Genomic DNA, 24,720 nt, shown 5'->3' with positions numbered 1-24,720 from the left:
GGGATGGAGTGAATGATTAAGAAGGAAGCTGCTGCGTAACGAGCTCCGGGGTCGGACCAGGAAGGCAAGGGAACCCCTCCATGAACTGGCCGCGGCGATTGAGGGTCTGACTCGCCGGGCGTTCGTGCACATGCCATCCTCGGTGCAGGAGGAGTTGGCTCGGGACCAATTTGTAGAGGCCCTGGGGCCAGGACAGCTGCAGAGTCATTGTCGAGCGCAGTGCCTGGAGAAGTGTCGTCCTGGGGAAGCCCCGAGTCATCAGCCGACGCTGGAAAATGACAAGGGGTCCGCTTAAGAGCGGGAAAGTGGACCCCGTCACCAATCCCCGTCGCAGAAAAAGTGGACGTCCCGGTGAGGGTGGTCAGGAGAGCCTCGGTGGAAGACCACTGTCATGCCCCGGTCCGGGTTGAAGTGGTTGGCACTGGTGGACATGGGATCGACAGTGACCCTGGTACAGCCGGAAGATTTATGATGGAGTCGATGGGGACATCGTTCGCTAGAAGCAACGACTGTCCAGTTAAGGACAGTGACGGGGGAGCTGTTGCCGATGGGAGGAAAAGGGACAATGACCATCCACATTGGGGGTCAAGTGCTAAAGCACCCGTTGTGGATTGCCCCTGTCCAGGATGCATGCATTTTTGCGCTGGATTTCCTCCATCGCATTGGCGGTCAACTCGACCTCCGGGATGGGGTGCTGCGAATCCCCAGTGATCCGGTCATTGCCCTGGCCGGTTTAGAGACACCACCGCCCACTCCGAAGGCTCCTTAGAAAGACAGGCCAAGCATGGCCAGCTGGACCCCACCCCTGTGTCCCCCAACCTGAGGAAGAGGAAACCCCACACTGGATGGGCTCAACGGGCCTGAGGTGGGCCTGCCACCACACTTGGAGCAGCGGCGCTACCTGCCCCTCCTTCCCAGCCCACCACCATCACCACACCATCGGGGTCGCTGGGACAGCAGCTGATGGTCCAGAGCAACAGAGCCAACTGCAGGAGCTGTTACTGAGGTACCACCACAGTTTCGCCACGAAGGCGGAGGAGGCCAGCCAAACCCACCTTGTCCAGCACACGATCGACATGGGGGACGCAGTGCCAATAAAGAAGCTCAACCCGGGTAAGTGTCGCTTCATGAGGAAGTAGGTCACCTTCCTCTTACACCAGGTTGGGGGTCAAGGCATCCGCACAGAGGCCGACAAGATCAGTGCTGTGCGGGACTGGCCCACTCCCGCCAACCAGCGACAGGTGAGGGCGTTTCTGGGGTTGGCCTCGTACTACCATCGATTCGTGGCCAACTTTGCAGACAAGGTAGCCCCCCTGAACTGTTTCCTGAGGAAGGGCAAGGTGTTTCTGTGGGGCCCTGACTGCCAGGCGGCCTTCACTGAGTTAAAGGAGGCCTTGAATTGCACCCCGGTGGTCTCCCCATCCGATCCTGGGTTGCCATTCTTGCTGGACACTGACGCGAGCAACTTGGCATTATCACCACCCCTGGAGTGGTATATATCATGGGAACTGTACGGCCCATCGTGGTTTATACCTTACATATATTAGGGCTGTAATTTAATCGCAATTAACTTCTGAGATTAACGCGTGCATTAGTTGGGTGATTCATTTTTTTTTTATGCGCATTAAACGGATTGCTGTGTCTTGAGCCTTTCGGCACACCGTACTTTAATCATGGCCATGGCAACATTGGATTGAGTCTCTGAGTGCAGTTATTGTTTAAACAGAAAGTTAGTCACTAAATTGCGTAATGGAGCAAAGCACTAACAGTGAATAGGAGGTTTATTTATTTTTTAAAAACGTTCTGATGGTTCACTGGACAGAAAGAGGCTTACTTGTATACTGTCAAAGTGAATATCACACACAGTATCATACACGAGTACATCTAGTCTGCTGCGTGCAGAACATGCCTTCACTTCTCAAAATACACTAGCAGCTATTCTGCTACAGACAACAACAATTCAACAACAAATTAAACCCACAGTTTCGACAGAAATTCAGGATTGGTGCAAGCCCACGAATCAAGCCAAGTATGATAATTAGGGGGTCTACTTAAATCGTGGTAAATTTACGTATTTTTCGCGGGTAGTCCATGGAATAAAATTAGGATTTTGTGGACATTTCGCGGACCTGTTTAAACATTATATTAACCTAAGCAGACACTATTTCAGAGCGCTATAAGAGCCTAAAAATAGTGGTACTTGCTTTCTTACTAAAACAGAGTGCTGTCATTTGTTAAAGGCAAGCATGCAACATACCCTAGCAGTTGACTTGCCCATACATTGAGACTGCACATTCTTCATCCACTGAATTGGTTGGAAGTTAAGGCAAAGCTTTGCCAAGTTATACAGATGTGGAAATCGATTAGAAACAGTCCCAAGACTCGGTTACCCAAGGGCATCTGGCATACTTTATAAAGGCAATATATGCAGCATGTTCGTTGTCACATTATTTGTCCCATCCAATAATTTATTTTATTAGTACTGAGTCAAAACAAAGAAAATGTGCCTATTGGGGTCTAAAGTTCTAACTGCATCTAAAAAGTAAGCAGGAGGTTGTTTTAAGCGAGGTGGCTGTGCTAGATCGTACCTGTAGTACTGATTTAACTTGGTTACAGCCGACAAGAACAGCCAAGCCACCTGACCTCAAAGAAGCACAAAAGGATCTAAGGACACATGTTATGTTTAAGCTTACTAATCTTACTGTTATGTTTGATCAGCATTGCAAGCCACATACCAATATCAGACAATGGTTACAATTATGAATTACAAACAAAGGATAGTGGTATGGTACACAAAGCATGCTGTTATGAAATTAATATACATGTGGTATGCCAATATCCTGCAGTCACCCCAATTAATACAAACATAGCCATTCACCTAGTATCTGAAACATTTGATTAAGAAGCAGAAACAAGAGTTGATATTGGTAAAGGGAACTGCATACAACAGACCCCACGTTTAAGCGAAGAAGTTTGTATAAGTTTGCAAGCATCTGAAATGTTTGCAGTTAATTAACAACTTTTGATGGACTTAATCTAATGCTGTAGTGATCAAACACTGCTGTGGTCACGACATTAAAAAGTGTCACTTGTGCTATGATTGGCAGACAAAATAGAAATATTGCACATAATTTTGAAAATCCTGATTCAACAGACTGTAGGTGGAAGGCATCACACCCCAAAACACGAGGAGGTGGGGGAAGGAATCCCCCCCCACCCCCCCCCCCCCACCGAGCCAAGAACAAGTGAGAGATCCAGAGATGCTTGCTAGGATCGACGGAAATCTGATTGCAAAAAGCATGTAGTGATGTGCATCCCGATGTAGCAGTAACCCACTTTCAATGAAAGGATTAGTGGAGCTCGCATTGCGTAGCAAGTGAGAATCCTAATCCTGATTTTCAAGGGTGACCAATGGTATAAGGCAGCAACAGGGGGACAAAATCCTGCAAGCAATATGTTATTAAGAATTCCATAGTGACCTCATTAATTCTTGGATACAACAGTTTCTGACTCATTACAAAGCATCATTTTGCTCAAATAGCTTTATTAAGCCCAGGAATAACTAATAAGATACATAATAATTTGGTTGTACTTGATTGCAGTTGTACAATTAGCACAAAAAGGGTGGACTGTAGTAATGGCTTTCTGCATACGGTATTACTCATGTAACAGATTATTGATTAATAACTTTTTCATTATCTTTAGATTGTGTTTCGATGTGCTTTTATAGTTGTTGATTTAACGTGTTTAATAATTCAGTTGCTTTAATATGATTTTATATTAAGTTTCTGTACAGTATTGTGCAAGTTTAGAGTTCTCTTATTTCCCAATCGGTAAAACCAGCTACGTGCAGATATGCATAGCCTAACATGACTCAAAGTCACAGATGGGTGTCTGAGCTAAATGCCAAAAGGCAGGACACTAGAGACTAGTGTCCTACTATGTACACAGAGCGCAACACCTCCCCCTTTCCCCCACAGAGGGAGTGTGCAATGATAGAGTGGAAACCCCTATCATTGGACAGAAGTAAGACAAATGGGAGGGGAATCACCAGCTGCTTACGAAGGTATAAATATCACATCTTGTAAAGTTTGTTAGTCTTTTCATCCCTTTTCAACTGACTCCATGGATACCTGTGTTTTCCGAAGTCCGAAGTCATTTTATAACTTGTTCTTATATGATTGTATTGGAGGTATACCTTTATTTTATATAAAGTGTTTTTAAACCAAAAACCATTTGGCAGTTTGTTTTTCCACTACAACAGTATTTCGAAGCTGTAACCACTCAAAAAGTACATGGTTGGTTAGTGCTAATGTGTAAGGAAGACATACTACTTTGAATTAACATATTGGGTGTGGTTTCTGGGTATAGTGGTGGGAATAAATGATGTGCTTTCAGTTTGACTGGCCTGTCTCAGCAGCAGACTTGCTGCTCTGCAACCTATTTGTGCTACTGTGCCTTTGTGACCCCAAATAAATATTAGTAAAAATAATATATAATTTATAATGTTGCACTTATTAAGAGACAACTTCATTTACTTTAACATAAGCATGTAATTATCACATTTTGATATGTTGTAAACTAAATATTACCCCTTTAAAGTGACTCCTACCTGTTTTACTGCAGTACAGACTGCCCTGAAGCAGCTGCTCAGTGGGTGCCTCCACTTTAGAGACATGGTTTACAGTGAGAGATGGTGAGGCACATATTGCACAACCAAGTCAACGATTTGCTATTTTAACAACAACAACAAAATGCAGCACATGTATTTTTTTTTTAATTTGAATTGTGATGTTATTGTAATATAATCACTTTTATTTTTGTAACTGTTGAAACTTAAAGTTAGTTCAGTGTGCACAGTCAATCCAGTTAAATAATTAGCAGATTTTTGAGCATTAAAAGGCTTTTTTTTAATGATTTGAAAAACGTTTTTAAGTTTTTGTTTCAGATATCTTTGTATATATATATGCTTTCGACAAATACAATGATTCTTGGTGGTAAATCTCCTTCCCGACCTGTGAGGGCGCTAAGTACAGGGAACAGAGTACCCTGGACTGGATGGCCTGACAATTAATTCCCAGGGTTAAAAAGAATTCGGTCATCTAGAAAGGGGGAAGGGGCTCCGGAACGGAAATAATGTGGCAGCCGCAGATTGGAGGAGCGGTTGCAATCGTTTACCAAGGGGTCATGAGTGACGGTACAAATAGGGGACGGATCGACGTGATCTGTTCCTTTGTTTATGGTTAAAAAACGACCCGGAAGGACCAGTATTTTGTTTATCATACCATGAGTGTTTTGTTTGTTTGTCTCTAATTGTTACTTGTTGTTATTAGTAGACGGCCAACACGTTCCAGAGCTGTCGACAGAGGCCAGCACGAACCCGGACATCACTGCACCTGTATCACAACAACTTGTATTTTGCACCACGAGCACTACAGCACTCACCCAGGACTGGTGACCGTGTTTGTATATTGTGCGTGTAATATTGACTGTGTATTACTTGGGACTGCAACCCTTTATTTAGAACAGTGGAATAAACATTGCTGTGTATTGCCTAGGATTTTTTTGTATTTACGGTCACCAGACCAGGATTACACTGCAAGTCACTTTGCCACAATGCTATATATATATATATTAATAAGTTCATATACTAGACATTATCTGGAATTATACCGAAAGACAAACGTAAAACAATGTAGGCCTATACCAGCATCTGCGAATCAGTCTTGCATAAATCGTGTTCCATATTCACATACTGTAGGCTTCTGTAATGTTGAAAAAAAAGTTTGTTTTTTTCTTTTATGTTCATGTTATATTTTATGGCCAATCATTCTGAGTGGTTCTGTCTGACTTTTTAAATAGAGTAGATGGGGCTGGTAGTTTTAAAAGGTCACATTATAACATGAAGTAGATTAAGTAGAATTTTAATTATAATTGCATTTATGTCCTTAATTATAAAAGGTCATAATGCTTTTTGCCTTTCAACATAATTAATTTGATGTATATAAAATCAAACAGCAAGTTATGTTTTATCGCAAGTTATGTAGAGACCCCAATTATTCCCTGAAACAGACATAATCTGAACATAGGCTGTGTGGTCCAGTGGTTAAAGAAAAGGGCTTCTAACCAGGAGGTCCCCGGTTCAAATCCCACCTCAGTCACTGACTCATTGTGTGACCCTGAGCAAGTCACTTAACCTCCTTGTGCTCCGTCTTTCGGGTGAGACGTAATTGTAAGTGACTCTGCAGCTGATGCACAGTTCACACACCCTAGTCTCTGTAAGTCGCCTTGGATAAAGGCGTCTGCTAAATAAACAAATAATAATAAAACCCAATTACTGTACAAAATGGTTGATTTTCCTTTTTACCACGAACCGATCAAGCACAGTTGCAGTTTTATTTGTTAAATTTTTTTAGTTACAGACAGGGACGCACTTGGTTGGCAGTGGAGCTTCTGCAGTGCCAAGCATACGAAGGAGCAGGCGGACCCGGGATTCTAGTGCTGCAGAGAGGCTTATGATGCTGCCAAAGGGAGCTGGCCTGGATTAATCCCGCCACTCCCTTGCAAAAGATAAGTGCTTTATTTTAAAAAGATTTTGCTGTAGCTATTTTAAACTGTGACTGTTTTACTGGATTTTATTGTCTGCCTTTTTAGCACTCCACTGGCCTTTTATCTTTTGTTTATTTGTTTACAGTTAACCTGCTGCTGGTTTCTGCCCCTTGCACACAAAGACTGGATTGCCGAAAAGGATATTTTAAAGTCGAAAGAAAAAAAGCGACGATCTAGACAAAGAAAGGACTGTGGCTGGGATTTGTATTGTTGTTTTTTTTAAACTTAAAAACAAAACCCCATTGTTTTAGATCGTACGTTAGCGCTAGCATGTTGGGGTTTTTTTGGTATTTTTTTTACTATAGGTGATTTTCTTTTCTTTTTCTTTTCATAAAAAGAGGACCCGTCTTTCTCTCTCTTTTTATGTTAGTTATTCCATTGTCTGAAACATTTCATTATAGCCATACCTGTAATAAACTTTTAAATCGGATTCTATGGCTGTCTTTCCTACCCTATTACTGGTGGTATTTGCTCTGATCCCAGTACAGAGCTCACAATCCTGAAATACATTTTCCATGGGTTTAAACTCAAGGTGGCGTAGTCCTGGCTATAGTACAATAGAAAATATTCTCAGCCACGTGACATACGGAATTTTGGCATTAGTTGGCAGGATGTTTATCTGGGTTGAGCATTGCATTTGCTTACAGTATGGAGGAGTAAAGACCTCAGATGGCCATGATGATGCCTTTCTTTATGGGAGTACCTTGGGTCCCCAAGTTTAAATGCATAGACTCTGAGGTAAAATGGCGTGAATGGAAAGAGCAAGTATCAGTCATGCTGCGCATGCAGACCCTAAATTAATTACAAAAAGTAGACTTTTTGGAAGCCTTAGGCAGGGAGGCAAAGAGGGAAATTTTAATTTTGGATCAGGAAGAGAGGTCTACATCTAAAAAGGTCTTTGATCTATTAGAAGGATTATATGTTGATGAAACTCCAGTAGCTGCGCTTAGGTTTTGGTTTTTTAATTGCAGACAAAATCCTAATGAGACCATTCAGGTCTTTACTCTCCGGCTTCAGGAACTTGGTGCTAGACTGCAACAGCGGGATGCCACTGGATTGGTGCAGCTGGACCTATTGCTGCGGGACCAGTTCATCAGTGGACTCCACAAGGATATGGGGCGACAAAGGCTATGGAGACAGGTACACAAGAACCCACAGCTCACTTTTAATGAGGTAAGGATGGAAGCTGTGCTTATGGAAGAAGAATTACAGTGTGGGGGGTGGCCGTAAGAGAGGGGCCACCACCTAAGAGTGATGAAAAACGAGGCGACTGAAAACAGGAATTTAAGCATGAGCTGCTTAGAGAGGTCCCAAACCAAATGTCTGAAATGTCTAGATCACTGCTACAGGAGTTTTGTTCAGGAGTGGGAGGTCCCCCACGTCAGCCCCCCTATGTGGCCCCAGCAATGCAGAGCCACCAGGAGGAAAGGGACCCTTCTGGCTGACCTGTCTGTCACCGATGTGGGGTAAGAGGGCATGTGGCACGACACTGCCAAACTTCCCACTCTAGGCCGGTTTTAAACTAGTCATTCCGGGTACTGTGGGTTGAGTAACCGGACCATGCATTCAAGGCCCCCAAGAAATTGACGAGCAAGCTGTGGTAGGGACATGTCCCCTGGTGGAAGTCTGTGTAGAAGGGACTGTAATAAAATGTGTACTCGATATGGGTTCTCAAGTAATGCTTTTCAGTGAGAGTTTCTTTAACAGATATTTTAAGAACAGGAGCATGGAGCGTGCAAAGGACATCGGATGGTTAGGGCTGAAGGCTGCAAATGGTCTACAGGTCCCTTATATGGGTTACACCCTACTTGACTTCCAAATAGGGTACAAAGGGTAATGATCCCGGCTCGAGGTGTGGTGATTGCACAAGATGACTGTGTGGGGGCTTGTATGGCAATATTGGGGATGAATGTGATTTCAGCTAGTTGGTCCGAATTGCTCAAGCAAGAAGGCAATAAGTCTGTATTCCTTTCTCAACAGCAAGATCCTAAGGTGTGAGATGCAGGTCTTTGCAGACTGCCAACTTGTCCAAGGGGCGTCACAAAAGATTGGGCTGGTGGGCTCTATGCGGCCTGCCTGCCGTCGGCCTATTAAAGTACCACCACAGAGCGACATGGTGGTCTGGGCTAAGGCTCCAATGGGACTAATGGGACTCCAAAACAGGCCAGTAAGGGGTACGTCACCTGAGACAGCCCCCCTACAGACACCAAACGGAGAGGAGAAGTTACCTGGTATCTACAGGATATCTGAACCCTTGTTGCAATTTTCCCATCTTTACATTCTAACATTCCCAAATGACCCCATCTCATCCCAAACATTCAATTCTCCTTACATCTCACCTGGTTAGTCTCATCACATCCCAAACATTTCAATTCTCCTTACGTTGTTTAATTTAACATTTCAATGGGAAAATGATAATCCCTGTGGATCTCGGGGGCACACTCAAACATTATCCTACAATGCTTTACCATATGGGTACATGCAGGACACGGCATGTACCCACAGCAAAATATAAATTAGCATTCTAATGAAGGTGTGTCACAAAGACGGCCGGAGTGGGTGGTGTCAGACCAGAGCCAGGAAGTAACACACAGACAGACTTGGGGTTTTGGTGAGGCTGAGCACGTGATCGCGCTCAGCATTTAATAATTAACAGACAGAACAGAAAATAAAAGGTTGGAACACAAAACAGGACACGGCACTATACGCCAAAATAAATAGACAAACAAAACGTACTAAAACACTTAAACAGACAGACGAACAAACACGGTGAGTGAAAAACACTTATATTTACGCTTTATTTGGTTTTACTTTCTCCTTCTCTCTCTCCCGTTCTCCACTCACCGAACACCCAACCCTGAGTGAAAGGAACGTGCATCTATATATACTGTTGTGCTGGGATTCAATTACTAATTAATTACTCACTTGAATCCCAGCACGTGAATTAATTCTGTGCAACCCCGTGCTCGCATATTACTTTTAACCAGCACGTGAAGTGATTTGTGCTCTCCTCGTGCCTAAATACAAATCTACACTTTTTAAATACACGTGAAACACAGACCCGTTTATATCCTGTGTACCAATCTATACACCAACATTTACACACGCACGCAACACACAACACATAATAAGCACACAGGGGCGGGGCACATTGCCACAAGGTGTTAACATATAAAAAAGAGCTAAGTCAACAACTCCATTGGAACAGAGGAGCAGGATACATCAGTGTACAATCTTCAGGAGACTTTTTATCAACATATTTCTGTAAACATAATATGATGTTTTGTTATTAAACACACGGTGAGTGTGTGAACAGAAAGTTAATTAACAGATGTTAAAAACAATGTTTAAATTACATATAGCTAACAAAATAATTCCAGTAAATCTTATCTAAAACATATCAGCATCACATCATAGATCTAAATATACAAAGAAGGTATATATATATATATATATATATATATATATATATATATATATATATTAGAGGTCAGCAAGGGTACCCGAAAACCCAGGTACCTGTCAGATTTTAAATTACCCGACCCAAACTGGGTCTCTTATACTATACAATACAAGTACAACATTACATTAACAACAGTGGAATATGGCCAATAGATGTTGCAAAGAATCAAGCAGCATGAAGCGCATTTAACATGACTGTATTCAAACTGAGATGATTATTATTATTATTATTATTATTATTATTATTATTATTATTATTATTATTATTATTATTATTATTATTTTGATGTTTCCAATACTGAAAAAGGTTACACAAGTCTACAGATCTAAAGGGACTAAATGTATGTGTACTATACAGTATTTAAATATGTATCATGATCTTGTGTGTGGGTGTGTTTTTTTTTATCATTACCCAAAAAAGACCTGGGTATTTTTCACGGTGGGTACCTGGTTCCAGATTTTCCACCTGTGCCGACCTCTAGCGTATAAATATATATCTAGAATAGATATATTCATTTTAAACAAGCTTTTAAACGTATTGTGTTTGGTATCGTACTTTACCCTGCAGTTTGTTAGAAATTAATTTATTCTTTTAGACAAGGGGGTCACTTCTTCTACTATCTAAAACTCAGTTCATACTGTTTGAGTTAAAAGGGTATATAACTTATTCAAAAAATAGATCTTCACCTAAGGGTTTACTAAGCGAGCTTTATATAGATTCATTTTCTGTTGTTGAAAGGTCATACTCAAATTACATATAGATCAAGGAAGCACAAGAAATGATTAAAGGGACATTCTCTTCAAGTTTAATGGTCAGTGATATGCAAGCAAGTGTAAATTATAAAATCAAATTACAGTTTAAAGAAACTGAGACAGCATTGCAGTAATGCATGAAATAACATGAGCATATTGTGTTTATGTGACAATCAAACAAGCATCAGTTATTTTAAGGTGAATATCAGGCATTGAATAAAATGCCCCTGGCCCGAACTCCATGCCTTGTGACAGTTAAAAAGAAGGGGAATTGTGTCTGTTTGGTTAATGTTGAAGCATTTTTTGTTAATCTTATGACATGAGGGTTCTGGTAGGAAAAAAAAAAAAAGTAATGTCCCCTAAGCCGATCACTCCTTGCATTAAATATTTTTTGTGTTTTTCTTCCCTAAAAGATCAATATCAATTACAATGAAAAAAATGTGTCCGTCTTACAATTTTCATGTCAGACTTAAGTATAAGCTTCATGTGAAACAATAAACCCATAAAGAGCGGATTGGGTAGAGGTAGAGCTCAAGGAACAGGACGTTTCTGAGAAGAGCCAAGCCATGGAAAGTGCAGAAATACCTTGGAAGAAACTAACTGGGATTACAACAGAGGGTGCCACATATATGACTGGACAAAAGAGTGGACCGGCTAGCAGAGTGCTGGAAAAAATGAAAGAGAGAAATGCAGAACTTCCCATTTTCTTACACTGGATTCTGCATCAACAGGCATTATGTGGAAAAGTTGCAGAATCAGAACACGTAATGAGCATTGTTTTCAAGAGTGCCAGAAAAGAAGTGCCAAGTGTCTGGACAGAAGTCATGAAAAGGTACATTTCATAGTGGTACTGTTTACTATTTCACATTTTCACAGCCTGTCAGTATCTTTTATAAAAATGTATATTTTGAAATAAAAGTTAAATATTGAGACTTAGCATTATATGCTCTGACATCTTTTTTTTTTTTTTTTTTTTTTACTGTTTGAGATTTCCCTTGAAATAAAACACTCATATATTTCCTCCATTATTACATTATTAGTACACTAATAAATGATCACTTTAATGTGCACACTAAAATTAACATCCTTTAGTAAATCCCATGTGAATACAGCTCATCTCATTATTCTGAGCTGGATGCTCATTTAAACACATCAGCAGGCATTACCATAACAATCACAGATTCATTCTGATTACCATAGTGTGCACCATAATATTCCAAGTATCGCATGTGATAATGAGTACAATTGCAATATTAAATATAGAAATCATGACCGTGCACACTAATTGCAATTATCGCGCACCATAAAGTTTAGCACCCTTTGGTAAATGAGGCCCCTAGACTTATCTTTCCAGCTATGTTTAATCACTGTTCCAAATGAATCTGCCAGAAAATACGGAAATAGAATATTTGTGTATTTTACCTTTTTTCTGCTTGATGAAAGACAATCTCCGTTCTTGTACACGTCCCCTGAATGTTGTTTGTCAACGTAGACTAATTCTGCTTCCTCATTGTCCTATCTACCTATTTTAATTTAGTATAGCAAATAAAGTCAAACATAAAAAAATGAGAATAGTGTTTGCTGTCAGTGGTATACAGTCTCCACAATAGTCTCTGGTTTGAATGACGAGTTGAAGAAATCAAACAACCGGATGATTACTTTCAGCAACTTTATTTCATCTCAGGACATTTAATGACATGAGGTGGGCCTTACCAGATGGTAAAACCCACTTATTCAGGTTCTGTTCCTTAAATAGTAAATCATTTATTTAGAAAAGTTGGTTCTGTACATCTTTGGGGTACTCACATATTTCATGTATGTACCTGGGGTAAACAGTACTTCCCAAATGTTCATATGTTTTACATACATTATAAGGTCAAATTTCTTTAAAGATCCTAAAGCCATCTGCTTGTAAATCTCTTAATAGCTAGAACATCTACTACAAACCCAAACATTCTACAAAAATACTGTTCAGCACAAGATAATTATATGGGTAATAACAACTGGAATTCTTTAAAATACCAAGCTTACTTAAGTTTAAGCTTTTGATAAACATGGTGTTTATTCACAATTTCATCCTTAAGGTGATTTCCTTCTAAAATCAAGCCAAAAGGAGTTTAACTGTACATTGGTTTGTCCATTACATTATACTTTCATCTTTCAAACTATTCTGCTTCCAAAATGCTCTACCGAATTAACATACCCATTGAGTGGTATGAGAAGCACACAAATGGATTTCATAAAAATCCTATTTCTAGCTCCATCCCATTCATATATTTAGAAATGTATTTGAATCAGTTCATTGCTAGCCTTAAGCATGTCTTTGCATGCTGAATGGGTTTGCATTCTCTCTCAGTATAAATACAATAAATTGTGGCAGGTTAAGCCCACATGCAAACAGGAGGCAAGCAGAGAGCTGTAGTGATCTGTCCCTAGGCTATTTCAAAACATGAAAAAACATGACCAATGCTCTATACAGTTTATATAAAAAGGAAGGAATAATGGATGACAGACAACAACTATAATTACTGCCATTAGCTCTATAACGCCTTGATGCTAATTTTATTTATTTCACACTTCAGTTTATTGCAAATTGTGAAGTTTAAAGCATAAACGTGTTATTCAATATTAGCAGTTACTGTAGAAAAAGAAGCTTGGCATTTAAATACCATTTAAAACTTGGCATTTCTGAATGTTCTTCCTGAAGTACTTTTAAATGCCACTACTGTTAAACTTCATTCAATATATATACAGTATGTGTGTGTGTGTATATATATATATATATACATATATATATATATATATATATATATATATATATATATATATATATATATATATATATATAGTTTGTTTCATTTCCCTTCTTGTTTTGGCATTATTTGTTTAATATATATTGTTAAAAACAAAGGTTGTAAGTGCTCTGGTCATTCAGCATCCAATTCTGATCTTGTAGGGAAGTTGTATGTAAGACAAATTATTCCTCCTCCCTAATTGAACCTAACCTAGACCTTCAGAAAGTTATGCTATGCGGAAAGGTAACAAATCAGATTACTTGGTTGCTCTTAAGAAGCACTTGGGAGAACCCTGGAGACAGTACACAAGCAATTACCAGATTCAGATGAAAAAACATTATTGGTTGTAGATGCTATGGCTTTTCTTCAGCATTACCAGAACCCTGACACTTTCAATGACTTGCAGGGTGAGTATCGAAAGAAAGTACTGCACCTTTAAGCCCAAACTCTGTGACTGAATCAATTTCGTTGATGCAGCAGTGGATGACCCTACTGGTGACAGATAGGGTTGCCAACTGTCCGGTTTTGGACCGGACATCCAGTTTTAAGGGAATTTGTAACGTGTACGGTCAGAACCACTGACAGCAGAAGTCTGGTTCTTACGAATCTTCCTTACTCACTGTTCATTGCCGTTTGGGTATTTCCATTCTCTATGAGCCAGTCCACTGTGCAAACGTTTTCTTTTTATTATTATCGGTCCGTTAAATTTGAGAAGTACACTGAAATGTATTCTGCGTTATTTTGCTATTCACTGCTTAGCGGGATCCAATTACTGAGCATCTATATTAGAAAAAAAACACACAAAGCGATCAGCCAAGCGTCGTTTTGTTTCACCAATATATAGCTTGTTACATTTGATGCAGCCAATGCAATATACTATTCCCAACTTGTCCTTTCTTTGAATTGTTTCTCCTTTAATGGAGACTTTTATAAACAGATTAGAGGTGTCAGCATGGGAACAAAAATGGGGCCCTCTTATGCCTGTCTTTTTATGGGATGGATCAAAAATAAAGTTTTTCAACAGTACAAGGGACATACACCAATGTTATATCTTAGATACATTGACAACATATTTGGCATCTCCAAGAACACTAATGAAGATTTAATGGATTTCATACATTTTATTGACCAGTTTCATCCAGCTCTAAAGTATACATGGAACATTTCTAAACAAATTTCTTTCTTAGACATTACCACCACGGTTTCTAATTGTACCATCAATACTACAATCTTCTACAAAGAAACAGACTCTCATTCATATCTAAGATACGACTCCTCACATCCCAAAGCTTGTCGCAACTTGTCTTCAGACACTATACTTAGAGAAGCTCAGTTAAGAGTATCGACAATAAACAGAAAGGATGCCTTGTACAAAACCAAAACACAGAATACCAACAATCGTACTCCCCTTGTTCTTACATATCATCCTGTGACCAAAAAAGTACAACACATCATACAAAGAAATTTTAGCATTCTTCAAGATGATCCTTCTACAGCTCAAATTTTCACTAACCCTCCTCTAATGTCATACAGAAGAGACAAAAATCTAAGAGAGCATCTGGTCCACAGTAGCATTGGACCCAATCTTAAGGGTATGTTTCCATGCAATAGGTCACGTTGTGCAACTCATAAATACATTCACAGCAACACAGTAGTTAAGGGAGCAAAATCATCATTTACTATCCATGATACTTTTACTTGCATTAGTAAAGGAATAGTATATTGCATTGGCTGCATCAAATGTAACAAGCTATATATTGGTGAAACAAAACGACGCTTGGCTGATCGCTTCATGGAACATCTGTGAAGTATACGAATTAACACCTCTACCTTTCCTGTCGCCAGACATTTTAACAGAAATGACCACGCTATATAAGACATCACAATTTGCGGGATGGTTCAATGTTATGGAACTAATGCTGTCAGGAAACAAAAGGAATGTGAACTTATTTTCAAACTAGGCACTTTGGAGCCATTTGGAATGAACATTCTATTCTGAGGTCATCATCATCATCATCATCATTCTGGAATTTTGTTTAAAAGACTATTTGTTTGTTTTTTATCAACTTCTAAAGCACTGTTTTTTTTGTATTCAACCGATGAAGGACTTGTAATCAATTATTCTACCTTTTTAAGTACCTGAAATATCCTTTTCTTTTTTTTCTTTTTTCTTATTGATCATTTTGGTACACAGCAGTTTTCCTTTTTCTCAATCTGTCTATTTAAAATGTTGTTATGTACAAGTTTTCTGCTATTATTTAAAATGTGCTTTTACGACCGGTTTGAATGGATGTTATTTCACTTTTAGGATAATTTAAAATCAAGTCTTGGAGCTGTATTTAGCAAGAAGGGCATGGGAAAAAGCTAAATTGCATGAAGCAACTTATAGGTAGAAATAGTTTGAATAATTTCTTATTAGTTTATAATATAATTTTTTTTCATTCATAATTATTGCCTTTCCCATTACGATATATGACTAATGGGTTTCTAATCATCACGGCTATCTTGACCAAGAGTTCCGTTCTCCTATTGATAAACATGGTTGCACTGCAAATATTTCACACTAATGAGAGGCAGTTTGTGGTAGCCAGTGATGAGGAAACAAAGTGTACCCAATGGTAAAACATAACATTCATTTTTAAAAAGGACCATATTAAGTGGATTTTTTTGTTTTTTTTTATTTAACATTCGGTGTTGATTTTTAGATTGATGATGTCATCACAATGCTGCTATTTCACAATTTTGGATGCTTTTCGTTTCCTTAAGTACATTATTTCTGAATGCATACTACTAAAATCAATTTAGGGTTTAAGTAATTTAGTAAACATTAAGCACTCAAATTTGGAATTTCAGAAAAAAATTAAAATACAGGGAAATGTCAAAAATCATTTCATTTAATATAGCAATCTATGTTAATTTTAAGTTTTTACTGACAAATATCTTCAAAACCAAGTGTACAGTGGCTCTCAAAAGTATTCACCCCCCTTGGACTTTTCCACATTTTATTGTGTTACAACATGGAATCAAAATGGATTTAGTTAGGAGTTTTTGCCACTGATCAACACAAAAAAGTCCATAATGTCAAAATGAAAAATAAAATCTACAAATTGTTCTAAATTAATTTCAAATACAAAACAGAAAATAATTGATTGTATAAGTATTCACCCCCTTGAGTCAATATTTGGTAGAGGCACCTTTGACAGCAATTACAGCCATGAGTCTATTTGGATAAGTCTCTACCAGCTTTGAACATCTGGACACTGCAATTTTTTCCCATTCTTCTTTGCAAAATTGCTCAAGCTCCATCAAGTTGGATGGGGACCTTTGGTGAACAACAATTTTCAACTCTTTCCACATATTCTCAATTGGATTGTTGACTGGGCCACTCCAAGACATTGACCTTTTTGTTTTTAAGCCACTCCAGTGTGGCTTTGGCTGTATGTTTGGGGTCATTATCCTGCTGGAAGATGAATCTTCTCCCAAGTCCCAGGTCTCTTGCAGACTTCAGCAGGTTTTCCTCCCGGATTTCTCTGTACTTTGCTGCATCCATTTTGCCCTCTATCTTCATGAGCTTTCCAGGCCCTGACGCAGAGAAGCATCCCCATAGCATGATGCTGCTACCACCATGCTTCACGGTAGGGATGGTGTTCTCAGGATGATGTGCGGTGTTAGGCTTGCGCCAAACATAGCGCTTAGCGTTGAGGCCAAAAAGCTCTATTTTGGTCTCATCAGACCATAGAATCTTCTTCCATTTGTCTCCCACATGCCTTCTGGCAAACTCTAGCTGAGATTTGATGTGAGTTTTTTTCAACAATGGCTTTCTTTTTGCCACTCTCCCATAAAGGCTATTGTTGCCATATGCAGAGTGTCTCCCAGCTCAGCTGTGGAAGACTGTAACTCCTTTAGAGTTGCCATAGGCCTCTTGGTGGCCTCCCTGAGTAGTGCCCTTCTCGCCTGGATACTCAGTTTTTGAGGACGGCCTGTTCTAGACAGATTCACAGTTGTGCCATATTCTCTCCATTTCTTAATAATGGACTTTACTGTGCTCCGGGGGATATTCAATGCCTTGGAAATGTTCTTATATCCTACCCCTGATTGGTGCTTTTGAAGAACCTTATTCCGGATTTGCAGTTGGACTCCATTCAACTAATTATGTGACATCTAAAGACAATTAGTTGTACCAGAGCTTATTTAGGTGTGTCATAACAAAGGGGGTGAATACTTATGCAATCAATTATTTTCTGTTTTGTATTTGTCATTAATTTAGAACAATTTGTAGATTTTATTTTTCACTTTTGACATTATGGACTTTTTTGTGTTGGTCAGTGGCAAAAACTCCTAATTAAATCCATTTTGATTCCAGGTTGTAACACAATAAAATGTGGAAAAGTCCAAGGGGGATGAATACTTTTGAGAGCCACTGTACTTGTTAAGTAAAATAATGCTGAAACAAAAGTAAAGCTAGTTAGCTACAAAATAAGGCTTCATATTATTTTTGGTATTTTCACAATTTCTTTAAACTTGACGATTTCATCAAAATGACCTAATTTCTTATAATGGCCAAGAGTTCCATCCGAGAAGGACTCTTAATTCTTATCCCTGAGGGTCTAAACTTTAATAAAACACTGGCCTGCAAATTGTAGCAAAGAGTGTCAGTTCCTTCAATATTTAGTCTGTCTGAATCCCTGACTAACATATTATTATTAGTATTTGTTTATTTAGCAGAAGCCTTTATCCAGGGCGACTTACAGAGACTAGGGTGTGTGAACTATGCATCAGCTGCAGTGTCACAATTATGTCTCACCCGAAAGACGGAGCACAAGGAGGTTAAGTGTCTTGCTCAGGGTCACACAATGAGTCAGTGACTGCGGTGGGATTTGAAACGGGGACCACCTGGTTACAAGCCCCTTTCTTTAACCACTTGACCACACAGCCTCCTATATATAAAAAAACATATATAAAAACAGGAAGAAAATCCTTTGTTTGGAGTTGGTGTTTTAGAGGAGGGCTGGTAAGTTGTGTATGTACTGTGTTTTGGAGACTATTCAGTGAATAGTGACCCCCGAGAAGAAAACCAACCTGCAAATGAGGGAAGCAGTGGTTGTGGAGCAATTCTGCCATGTGGTCGGTGCCGATACCCAAGCCTGGATACGGTACCACAACCCCGACACCCTGGAAGATGCAGTGAATGTCCGAGGATTATGACGACTCCCTAGTCTCCGCCCGGACAACGATACTGTCGGTTCCCGCCCTTTGGAGCAGCCAAGCCCCTCCTCTCTCTCCTTCGTCACCAGCATCAGCCTCAGGACCCAGACCTCCGAGACTGCCAACCCCAATGGGCCATCTTGCCTCCCCTTCATGGAGACCAAGGTTGGCCTCCAGCTGAGGTAGAGGTGCTGCCCCTGCCCCGTTGCCATACCAACAACGGGACAGATATCTAACCATTGTCCCCTCTGTCCCCCCAAATTGTTTTAGGTGCAACCAACTGGGACATCTGGCCAGGTCATGCCCCGCTGCGAGTGTGACGTGGTCACGTGTAATTGGGCACCTGAGATAGGTAAGCGCGGGGGAAATGGTCGGGAGGGGCCTTATATGATTGGTGGCCACGAGGTCAAGTGGCCATCTCCTGTATCCATGAAAACACGGTGGCATACACCACACTAAAAGTATACTCATCGGTAGGACCGATAAAAAGTCACCTGGTAGTAGGGGTGGCAGAAAGGTTGCCACATCCAGTTATTCTGGGCAGAGACTGGCCAAAATTCAAATAATTAATGCAAATAATGGCAGTCTCAGCTGCACACGTAAACATGGCAGAAAAAAAGAAAAGGGAACGAATTGGTGATGTGTTTCCTTTTCAAGCTGAAATGTTTTCTCCTATTTTCCGTCCTAGAAAAACGAATAAAGAGAGAAGAACCGCAAAATGGGACGGAGCATCACTGAGACAAGGCTGGGGTCTGGTGGGAGAGTGCTTGGATGGTAACACACGCCAGTCAAAAGGAGTCGGAACGCAGTGTGACCGAGAGGGTGAGGTTACTGGGCCATCCAGGGCAGATGCTACTCCAGCTCCTCTCAATATACCGGACATGTGGTACTCAAGTGCGGACATAGTGTGGGGCCAACATAATGACCCCTCACTAGTGCATGCTTGGGGGCAGGTCCGGTCTATTGAAGGTAAGGATGTTGATGGCGCTGGAGCGCTAGTATATCCACACTTCAGTATCAAGGTGCAATTACTATATAGGGTAAATCTAACCGCGGGCACAGGACAGCCTGTAACACAATTATTGGTTCCCCCGTCTTGTCGGCTCGAGGTCATGAGGCTGGCACATGATATCCCTTTTGTGGGGCACCTTGGAGCTGACAAGACAAGGGAGCGGATATTGGCTTGATTCTATTGGGTAGGTCTTCATACTGATGTGTTGAAATATGTAGCCACATGCCACTGCCAGCGAGTAGCACTGGGTCGACTGCCAACGAGGAGCACTGGGTCGAGTGCGCCCCGCCCCTTTGGTTCCACTGCCAATTATTTCCACTCCTTTTGAACGCACTGCAATGGACATAGTGGACCCTTTGCTACCTTCTGACTCTGGGTATACGCATATATTAGTAGTGGTAGATTATGCAACGCGATACCCGGAGGGAGTTTCATTGAGGTCCACTAGTGCCGCTGCAATAGCCACAGAACTAGTACAGATTATGGCTAGAGTAGGGAACCCCAAGGAGATTTTGACTGATCATGCAACCAACTTTTTGTCTAACACGTTACAGCAGGTATATAAAATATTAAAAATACATCCCAGCAGGACATCTGTTTATCATCCACAGACGGACGGTTTGGTGGAACGATTTAATCAGACCTTGAAGCAGATGCTGTGACGTTTTGTAACACAAGAGCAAAAACATTGGGCATCGCTTCTTCCCTACCTCCTTTTTGCAGTGAGAGAGGTGCCGCAGAGCTCGACAGGGTTCTCCCCCTTCGAGCTCTTGTACGGCCGACAGCCTCGTGGCATCCTCGATCTGTCAGTGGAAAGCTTGTGGTCCAGTAAGTGGTGGCCAGCGTTTTTTCAAGAAACCATGGGACGAAACCAATCAATCAATCAATCTTTATTTTATATAGCGCCTTTCATAGTGGACCACCATCACAAAGCGCTTTACAAGATGCAGTAACAAGAAAATCCATAATACTTTAAATACAGAGAAATGCATAATACATGCTATACAGGGAAAAAACAAACAAACAAACAAAAAACAATGCATAATACATTAAATACAGTGTAAAGTGCATAATACATGATAGTAGTATAATACATGTAATAGTATATTAAATACAGTGGAAAGTGCATAATACATAAAATAGTAGCAGCAGCAACACAGCAGCTAATAGCAAACTTCAGGCTTAAAGAGCATGGAAAGCAAGAGAGAACAGGTGGGTCTTGAGAGTTGATTTAAAGCGAGCAATGGTGGGAGCATCACGCACCAAAGCTTGGAGAGAGTTCCAAAGAGTTGGAGCCATGAAGCTAAATGAGCGTTCTCCAAGTGTTGTACACTTATGCTTGGGGATAACAAACAGGCCAGTCAGAAGACCTCAGCTTGCGGGCAGGGATATAGCGGGTCAGCATGTTGAGGAGGTACTTGGGACCTGTGTGATGAAGGGCATTGCAGGTGAGCAGGAGAGTCTTGAAAATAATCCTGAATTTTACAGGTAGCCAGTGCAGCTGGGCAAGACGGGTGGTGATGTGATCATGTTTTTTACATCTGGTAAGGATCCTGGCAGGGGCATACTGGGCGAAACAGATTTTCTGAAATCATGAGGTTTCTGCGATTTGACTTGAAGACAACCAGAAGCCAGGGTCTTCATAACGACAAATTTGCCTTGGCATCGGAGATATGGAACCGGTTTATTGATAACAGCATTCTCTGCTACAAACCGGGAGAGAACATCACAGGTGACGAGCAACTTTTTCCCACTAAAGCAAGGTGTTGGTGGACGCAGTATATGACCAACAAACCAGACAAATTTGACATTAAGTTTTGACTTGCAGCAGATGTGGAGTCAAAATATATTGTAAATGATTTCCCCTACCTGGGCAAGGATGAGACTCATCCAGCTGGCCAACAGCTAGGTGAAAGTGTGGTTCTTCGCCTAATACAACCTTACATAGGAAAAGGCAGGAACGTTACCACTGACAACTTTTTCACACCATTAAAATTGGCTAAACAGCTACAGGACAGGAAGACAAGCCTTGTCAGCACATTAAATAGCATCAGGAGAGAACTTCCGCCATCAGCACTGGACCTGAACACAGAGCTCTACTCTAGAGACTGCTGAAGCACTCTGGCTACACTCTAACAGTCTACAAGTGCAAGCCAAGAATATACATGATTTTGATGAGAATGCTTCCTCCTTCCATTGCCATCGGGAATGATGCAAAGATCCCAGAGACTGTACAGTTTTATAATTCCACAAAGTTTGGAGTTGATACACTAGACCAGATGGTTCGGAAGTACTCTGTGAAAGCTGGAACTCTCAGGTGGCCTGTTCAAGTGTTCTACATGTGGCACATAGAAAGTAAGTTGTGTAGAAACAAAACAGAATTGCCAGGAAAATAGGTATCCCTTAAAAAAAAACTAAACAATAAAATAATTGCAATGGTGGCATCCTGTCAGTAGGTGGTGCTCTAAGGCTCACTGGCAGTCGTATCATAGACTGTTGATGTTAGAAAACTCAATGGTGATTATATTATTATTATTTGTTTATTTAGCAGACGCCTTTATCCAAGGCGACTTACAGAGACTAGGGTGTGTGAACTATGCATCAGCTGCAGAGTCACTTACAATTATGTCTCACCCGAAAGACGGAGCACAAAGAGGTTAAGTGACTTGCTCAGGGTCACACAATGAGTCAGTGGCTGAAGTGGGATTTGAACCGGGGACCTCATGGTTACAAGCCCCTTTCTTTAACCACTGGACAACACAGCCTCCTGCCTTCATTATATGAAGACAGGCTGCTGTATTGCGTAAAGTTCAAATGAACTTTTATTATGTTGCAGGTAAGAATTCAGATCTGAATATAATCTAAAGATTGAATCATAAATAAAGTTAGCGATTACAATTATATTGATTTGACCGATGTTTAAAACTGGGGATTAAAGTGGAAAATATCAGAAATAACGGTTAGGTGGAATTGCATTGAACTGAATAAATAAACATCATCGTTGCAAAAAATACCAAAATAAATGTAGAAAATAAGAATATAAACTGTATTTATGGCATATATAATTCAGATGATGATTATTTTAGAATATTAACAAAGGATGACTAAGGATTCTGATAGATGTGTAAAAACAATGTGGATGTGAATAATTAAGTTGGCGAACCGATTTGTGCTAAGTTATTGCTATAATTCAGTTTTACTGTTGGATGTTATGGTTGAATGGTAAATCAGTAAGATTGTTATGTGTGTAAGTTAAAATAAATCTGTAAAAGCTTAAGATAAACAGTAAAAATATTATTTGCTATGATTTAAACAGAAAATGCACAGTACTATGATTTAGTAAGTGAATAATGACAAAAAATAATTAGATTGTTGCATTAAACAATGAATAAATGAATGCACTATAAATGTAAAGGAAAAGAAACAACTGGAAATGATGACAGTGAAAGTTAATAGGTAAAGCCAATCAGTTATTACTTGTTAATTATTTACAAAGGTGTGCATGAATGCAAGTGATTATAGGTATTGCTGCCATGTCTCAGTATTACCATAGTACTGTATACTGTTTAAATATCATAGACTGTTGATGTTAGAAAACTCAATGGTGATTATATGAAGACAGGCTGCTGTATTGTGTAAAGTTCAACCAAACTTTTATTATTATGTTGCAGAGAACAACAAGTGGAAGCAAAATAAATATGTTGCACCTGAATTGAAGTTGATTCCACTATGTAACACAATTTTTGTTCCTGGGTAGTAAGTGTTATTTCCTAATTGCTTATGAGTCAGAAGTATAGAAAATGGCTATTATTCCCCACAAACTTTGCTTTTGTGACCAGGACAGTGATATTTTGAAATTTACCTATTTCCAATGAGAAAACGGGCGAATTTGTGTCTTTTCGTTCACATAAAGTCAGAAAAAAACAACATATGAATCCAAATTAACATGTATTTATACTAAATTAATACAAAAATGACTACAAAAGATTTAGAAGTGAGTAGTTTTTCGAGATTTACAATTATACTGTAAATCACTTTCACGAATCAGCCCCCAAATGTAGTCTCCCATCATGTTCTCGTTATACTGTCCTTGGTAGCGGCGTTCAAAGTCCAGTATATCCTGGTGGAAGCGCTGGCCTTGCTCCTCCGAGTACGCTCCCATGTTCTCCTTGACTTTATCAAGATGGGCATCAAGGATATGGACTTTGAGGGACATCCTACAGCCCATTGTGCCGTAGTTCTTCACCAGAGTCTCAACCAGCTCCACATAGTTTTCGGCCTTGTGATTGCCCAGGAAGCCCCGAACCACTGCGACAAAGCTGTTCCAAGCCGCTTTCTCCTTACTAGTGAGCTTCTTGGGGAATTCATTGCACTCCAGGATCTTCTTTATCTGTGGTCCGACGAAGACACCGGCTTTGACCTTTGCCTCAGACAGCTTAGGGAAGAAGTCTTGAAGGTACTTGAAGGCTGCCAACTCCTTATCTAGAGCTCTGACAAATTGTTTCATAAGGCCCAATTTGATGTGCAGTGGTGGCATCAGCACCTTCCGGGGGTCCACCAGTGGCTCCCACTTGACGTTGTTCCTCCCCACAGAGAACTCGGTCCGCTGTGGCCAGTCCCGCCTGTGGTAGTGCGCCTTGGTGTCCCTGCTGTCCCAAAGGCAAAGATAGCAGGGAAACTTGGTAAAACCGCCTTGGAAACCCATCAGGAATGCGACCATTTTGAAGTCTCCTATGACCTTGATGCCATCTCAGAAAAATGCAGATATGTATCCACTTAGGCAGCTGGAACTAAACTGAACTGGTGGGCTTTAGGCCCCTGTATATATACTACTATTTATATTACTGGAAAGTTCTAGAGAGTTGTAGAAGTTACTCCAAGTTT

This window comes from Acipenser ruthenus, chromosome 1 (genome assembly GCF_902713425.1).
Source record: "Acipenser ruthenus chromosome 1, fAciRut3.2 maternal haplotype, whole genome shotgun sequence".
Lineage (NCBI taxonomy): Eukaryota > Metazoa > Chordata > Actinopteri > Acipenseriformes > Acipenseridae > Acipenser > Acipenser ruthenus.
This window is presented reverse-complemented; position numbering follows the sequence as displayed.